Raw genomic sequence first — 6,000 nt, 5'->3', positions numbered from 1 at the left:
AAAAAAAAAAAAACAAAACCCAATAAGCTTTTTTGACCGCTTTTTTGACCGAATCCTTAAATTAATCAATCGAATTATTCTGAATAATTCTCCGCCTGAATAATTCCCGAATCCGAATTTACTAACTATGGTTGGAACAGGCATGTACACTTGGGGAAAGGATTATGAACTACGTGGTGTGAATAAGATTTTTTGCACTAAAATTTAACTCATTAACGAGTCTAAGGGTGGGTATTTTTGAATTCATCTGATAGAGAAAAGATGTTTTAGAACCTTAGAATCGATGTTGGCTAAACCCTTCTTACACGGTGGAGGAAAACTTTCTTTCTTAAAGCTTTGTAAAAAAGAGTGATCACTTGACCATTCGAAATTCATGAGAAATAATGAGTTATTGACTAAATTATTTTTTTGGTAAAAGTTGTTGACTAAAGTTGGTTGAACATGAGCCCTGACTAGGAGTTAGGCCCATAAATAAGAGACCAATCTGTAAGTGTATTGAAGCCCAACCCCTTGTAAGTCCAAGCTTTTATGATGTTTATTTGCGTCAAAAGTATGGTCCCAAAGAGGGCCAATTTTTTTTCCATGTCATCCTCTTTCAATTTGGAAGATTTCTCTCTCTCTCTCTCTCTCTCTCTCTCTCTCTCTCTCTCGCCGAACCTCACCTTGATGTGATATTTGGGTTGGACCTATATGTAATCCTTCAATTGTTTAGTGGCTTCCATAACAAAAGCCTCACACCTTAACTCAAGCTTGAAGTCCCAAGCCAAGTTTCACAATAGTATGGACTTATAAAAATCACTTCAGCTTCATTTGTTTGGATGTAAAACATAGTCATTTTTTCAAAGAAAATTAGAACGCTTTAAATAGAGTGATTTTTGCTAAAGATGGTTGGAGATAGTTTTCCTTCACCCACTGCAAACGAGCTATTATGTTATTGTGGATGATGAAACTATAGGATAGCTGCAATAATGATGAAAGGGGTATTTCAAATATTCATCTTGTTAATTAAGGGGGAGTAGTAGTGGGGAAGATTCATAGGTGTTTCATTTATCTCACGGAGAAGAAAAACTGTGACAACCCTTTAATTAGTCCCCACCAATTTAAGGCACTGCACCATTACTGCATTATATATTTAGCGGCCTCTAGATTATGTATGAACGCATTTATATTCGGTTAATCATTCTAATCTATAATCAAGTTAAATTGGGTTTCATCTATTGGCCCATGAATGTTCAAACTATAAACGATGTTTATTGGTCTAGGGTGGGCTAGAAGCCTAGACCCTACACTGGCTATTTACTAACTGATTGGCTTAGTTTCGACCAGCTTTAACCAATCAGTTTAGATTAGATGCTCAAACCTACAAGTGCGGATCAGTTTTCGATGCCCCTTAATTCCCTCTAGCAAAAAATTATTTATGTTCTCATCATGGAAAAAAGTTCTCTAAGCTGTCTAGAGAGAGTACACCTGACATTAACACCCTCTATCTCTATCTCTATCTCTATCTCTATCCTCCTCACATGAAATAATTTTACTATCCCCCTATATACAAGACCATTTCACTCACCTCTTTGATGGCATTTTTTAAATCGCTTGCTCAAGAATTCCTCTCCCTTTGGTTACTTTTCTTGCATTTATCCAGTTAAACAGTGCTGCGCCTAATCTTGAAAACCAGTCTATACCTATATTCTAAATTATTCTATAGTATTTGTCTATAGTAAACTGGAAATATTTTATAAAATCCAATTTTTCACCAAGTCTTTCTTGGCGAGATACCAGTAGATTCAATATTCACCAAGTCATTCTTCGTGAGATGCCACTGGATCCATAAAAAAGCAATCCCTGCTGGCATTAACTTCAAGGCAAGTCAATCTTTTTGGTAGAATCAAAATTTTTTATTATTTCCCCGTAAGGTAAGATGTTAGGTTTTATAGCATTCGATTGGATCCATATTCAGTGGAAGGATGATTTCCCAAAAAGAAATACATTATTCTTCACCTTTCCCCTTTTCTTTTTGTGGGCTTAGGGTAATTATTCTAGTCTTACATTACACTTCAAGAATCCAAGGTTTCAGTTATTATAAATATTTATAAATGACCCAAACATCTAGGTCACACATTCCTTTTGGTAACTGGTACCAATAAAGCACCCCCTTTCAAGCATTTTGGATTCATTACTGGTGACTGATGGCTTATCCACAATGGTATTGTGGAAAAAATAATATGTTAAGTTTGTCTTGAATTCTTGACCCGTTTTGAAGATTGACCCGATTTGACATATTTTGATGATGATTCGAAGGGAAATTTTTCTGAGAACTGAGATGGAAGCAGAGGGGTTGGGCCGATAGGTCCAAGCCCAGAGCCCATCACTGATCTCATATGGGGGTGCGGGGGCATAGCCCCCACGGTATGCTTCGATCGGATCGACCGCGACCCGATGGGTTGACCCACGTTTTTGGAGTGTATATAATGTACTATTGCTTGTTGAGAAAGTCATTGTATTCTAGGGTTTTCACGCAGCTAGGGTTTCAGGGCGAGTTTTTCCTCGCCACTGCTAGGGTGTAATCTCTCTTCTGCATAGTGAATCATCTTCTTCTTCGCCCGAGGACGTAGCACACCACCCTGGTGTGTGAACCTCATTAAATCTCTGTGTCGTACGGATCTATTATCTCTTTATTATTCGTGTTTCTTGGTGTTTGATCTAACATAATACTACATCTATTAATTCAACTTTGAATGACTTCATATAGCAATTGACCTCTCTACCAGAGGTATCATGTAAGAATGAGTGAATTTGAAATCAAACCAAAAAGAGAAGATTCGATTTTTATTTAATATTGGGTTCGATTAAGTTTGAGTTTGTTTACCATATAAATATATGCATACTTATGGGAGAAAACAGATTTTTTTTCTTCTTTTTGTTTTATGATTTTTGTAAGTTAGTGTTGGTTTCATATCAGTATCGGTTTGGTTTGATTTCGATGTAATTCAATTTTGGTTTGATTTCACATTACCCTAATCTGAAACTGATCTAATAAACTTCTATTCGAGCTGATTTTGATCGATTTGACCTATTTTCATTAATTTAGACTAGGGTTTGACACCCCACCCTCTTAATAATAGTTTAAGATTTTAAATTGAACACTTCAAATAAGGAGTGTTCAAAGTAATCTCACATCGACTAACTCATACCTGTTGGCCTCTCTACCACATAACTTAGCTTTGGGTTAGACACTTCAATATGTATAGTATTCTCTTATTGCTTTTATCAGAAACTTCTTTACAGTAGTGCAGTATTGATACTGAGAAGACATCATTCATAAAGATAAGGAAAAAAAGTTATTTTTTAGCTTTGAAAGCATCATAGAATGGAAGCTCATCTTTCTTTATCTTGCATTCTAAGTTTAATTAACTTGCTTACGTACGAAGACATTTTTCCTTTTTATTTTGTCTCTTATCCCTCATCTTACTTCTCCAACTTGTTTTCCTATTGAAATCTGATTTGATATTATGGATTAAACCAGACTCGGTGAATTTCACACAAGTAAAAAAGTTTACATCATATAAAAAAGAAGGGAGGTGGTTCTCTAGTAGGGAGTGCGGAACATACACCAATGCTTTTGTTTGTGTGTGTTTCTCTCTCATCTCATAAACAAGGGTTAGGAATTTTTTTTCACAGGAGATGAGAGAGACAAACACATGAGATCGAGCACTAGCATAGACCATGTTCATGAACAAAGTTCTTTTTTCTTCCAAAAAGAATCACATTTTCCTTCAATGGTGGAAACAAAAGACAAATCTCCTCTCCTTCACATCCGAGTGAACTCATATGTCATCATAAAATCCCACTCCTTATCATACTTGGTTGAAACTATCCATCCCATGCTAATCAAAAGATTCAAAATTTTCATGGTGAGGAGATTCTCTCTTCACCGTTGCTTAAAAAAAAAAATCTGACTGTTAGATAGAAAAGAAATAAATAATTGACCACCTAAAGAATTTAAAGCCTTATTTCAATTGTATGACCTATGTTATGTGAGAATTTATCCATTATTTTTTTATAAATTTTTATTTAATGGTAGAGTTCAGTTGAAATTAATAGAGTTAGGGGTGACAAAAGTTTGCCTGCACTAGTAGATCCGACTTGAATTGATTGATTGAAGCCAAGACTAACTCAACTGATTAGTAACCATATTAGGATTAAGCGATGATCAATTAATAATTAGGTATTCTTGGTGCAAGCTACTAACCCAACGATTGCTCGATTAGGATCGATTGAATATTATGACCAACTAATAATTAGTCATTGTATTCAGAGTATCCCATTTAAGTCAATTTAGCCCGATTATAAGTCTTAAAGGTTTTTTATAACTTGATTAGTCAATTAGCCATTTTAAAGCCCAATTAAGGAATAACAACCAACCAAGTACATTGAAATGTGTCCATGCCCTAGCCAAAAATGCTTGATTACCTATATAGGTGAAAAGTGAAAATAATACGAGACCTTAAATTGATAAAAGCCAATTAAGTCCAATCAAAATTGACCAAGCCTAACTGCTACTAGGCAATTGAGCGTAAGTCTAAGGAAGGTCATTGGTTTGACCCTTATATCCACTATCTTCTTGAAATATAGTAATAATTGGTAAGTAATTATTAAATGTGGACTAATAACCCTTTTGCTGACCCCTCAGCCACTATGGTCTTACACCAAAAAAGAAAAAAAGAAAAAAAAGTAGACAACTCACCAATCACCACAATCTCCAGCCAATGGTGGAAGGGGTCCTAACTCCTAACTCTTTCAAAATTACAATTCTATCATTTTCCAATCAATGGTGGGAGGGGTCCTAACTCGTTATTCTTAATTCAAAATAAGATATTATGCAGCAATTAAGTGACATAATTTTGAAATTATGTGTAATGTATCATTAATATTTTGCAAAATCTAACTTTAAAACATATCAACATCCTAGGAAGATTCAACCTACGAACGGTCAATACGCTCATATCACTTCTCAAATTTTTGGATTAATCTCTATGTCACCATAGTTGGTTACATGAAGCATCTTTTATTTATTATTATTTTTTTTTTAGGTAAAGGTTACATGAAACATTCTCCATCATCGAAGTTATAGAAATGACAAAACACCATTATAATGCAAACATGAAGGTGACATAAAGTAAGAATTTGAAATTAGGAACCAGGATCAAATAGGATCATATCAAAATCAATCAGAATCGGCCCCTTAGATCTGAGACAAGCCATTCGGTCTCGAAAACCCTAGAATCAATCATTTTGGTGGCAGGAATCAGGATCAACGCTTGCCAATTCTAATTTGAATTGGCCAATTCGACTCATCTAATTCCGATTTTTAAAATGTTTGACATAGTTCTGAAATCTTAATAATCTAACCTCTATCATACGAAGGTTGAATTGAAAAATAAAAATTTTATTTTAATCAAAGAAAAACCATTAGTTCGTTTATTTGATGACAACTACATATAACCAATGCTTGATTACATTGAGCGTTGCCCCCTCCCCCCTCCGCCTTTTTTTTTTCCTCAAAACAAAAGGTGAAAATAATTCCTTAAGTCAGATTTGGTATGATTTCTATTTTAATTTTGGATTGATTTCATGAAATATAGTCAATTAATAGATTTTGTTTCTCTACCAGAAAATCTAAATTATTTTAATTATATCAATTTTAAATATTAAAAAAATAAAAATTCATTTGATAATTTAATTTTCTTAGAATAGATTCTCCATATATTTCCCGTAATATGTATATCCAGTACCCAAAAGAAGGATATATTTCTTGTACCCAAAAAAAAAAAAGCTTTTCAAATAAATGAATCTTTATAGTATTTTTTTTATCATTAATCAAAAAGAAAAGAAAAATTTGTCGAAGGGAGAGAAGGATCCCATGCTTAAAGAGGAGAAAAAGTTGACAAAGTGAGACTGCGAGAGGCTCTTTTCCCCTTTATTTAATTCAATTTTTTAGAG

The sequence above is a fragment of the Macadamia integrifolia genome, chromosome 5 (genome assembly GCF_013358625.1).
Source record: "Macadamia integrifolia cultivar HAES 741 chromosome 5, SCU_Mint_v3, whole genome shotgun sequence".
Taxonomy (NCBI): Eukaryota; Viridiplantae; Streptophyta; class Magnoliopsida; order Proteales; family Proteaceae; genus Macadamia; species Macadamia integrifolia.
This window is presented reverse-complemented; position numbering follows the sequence as displayed.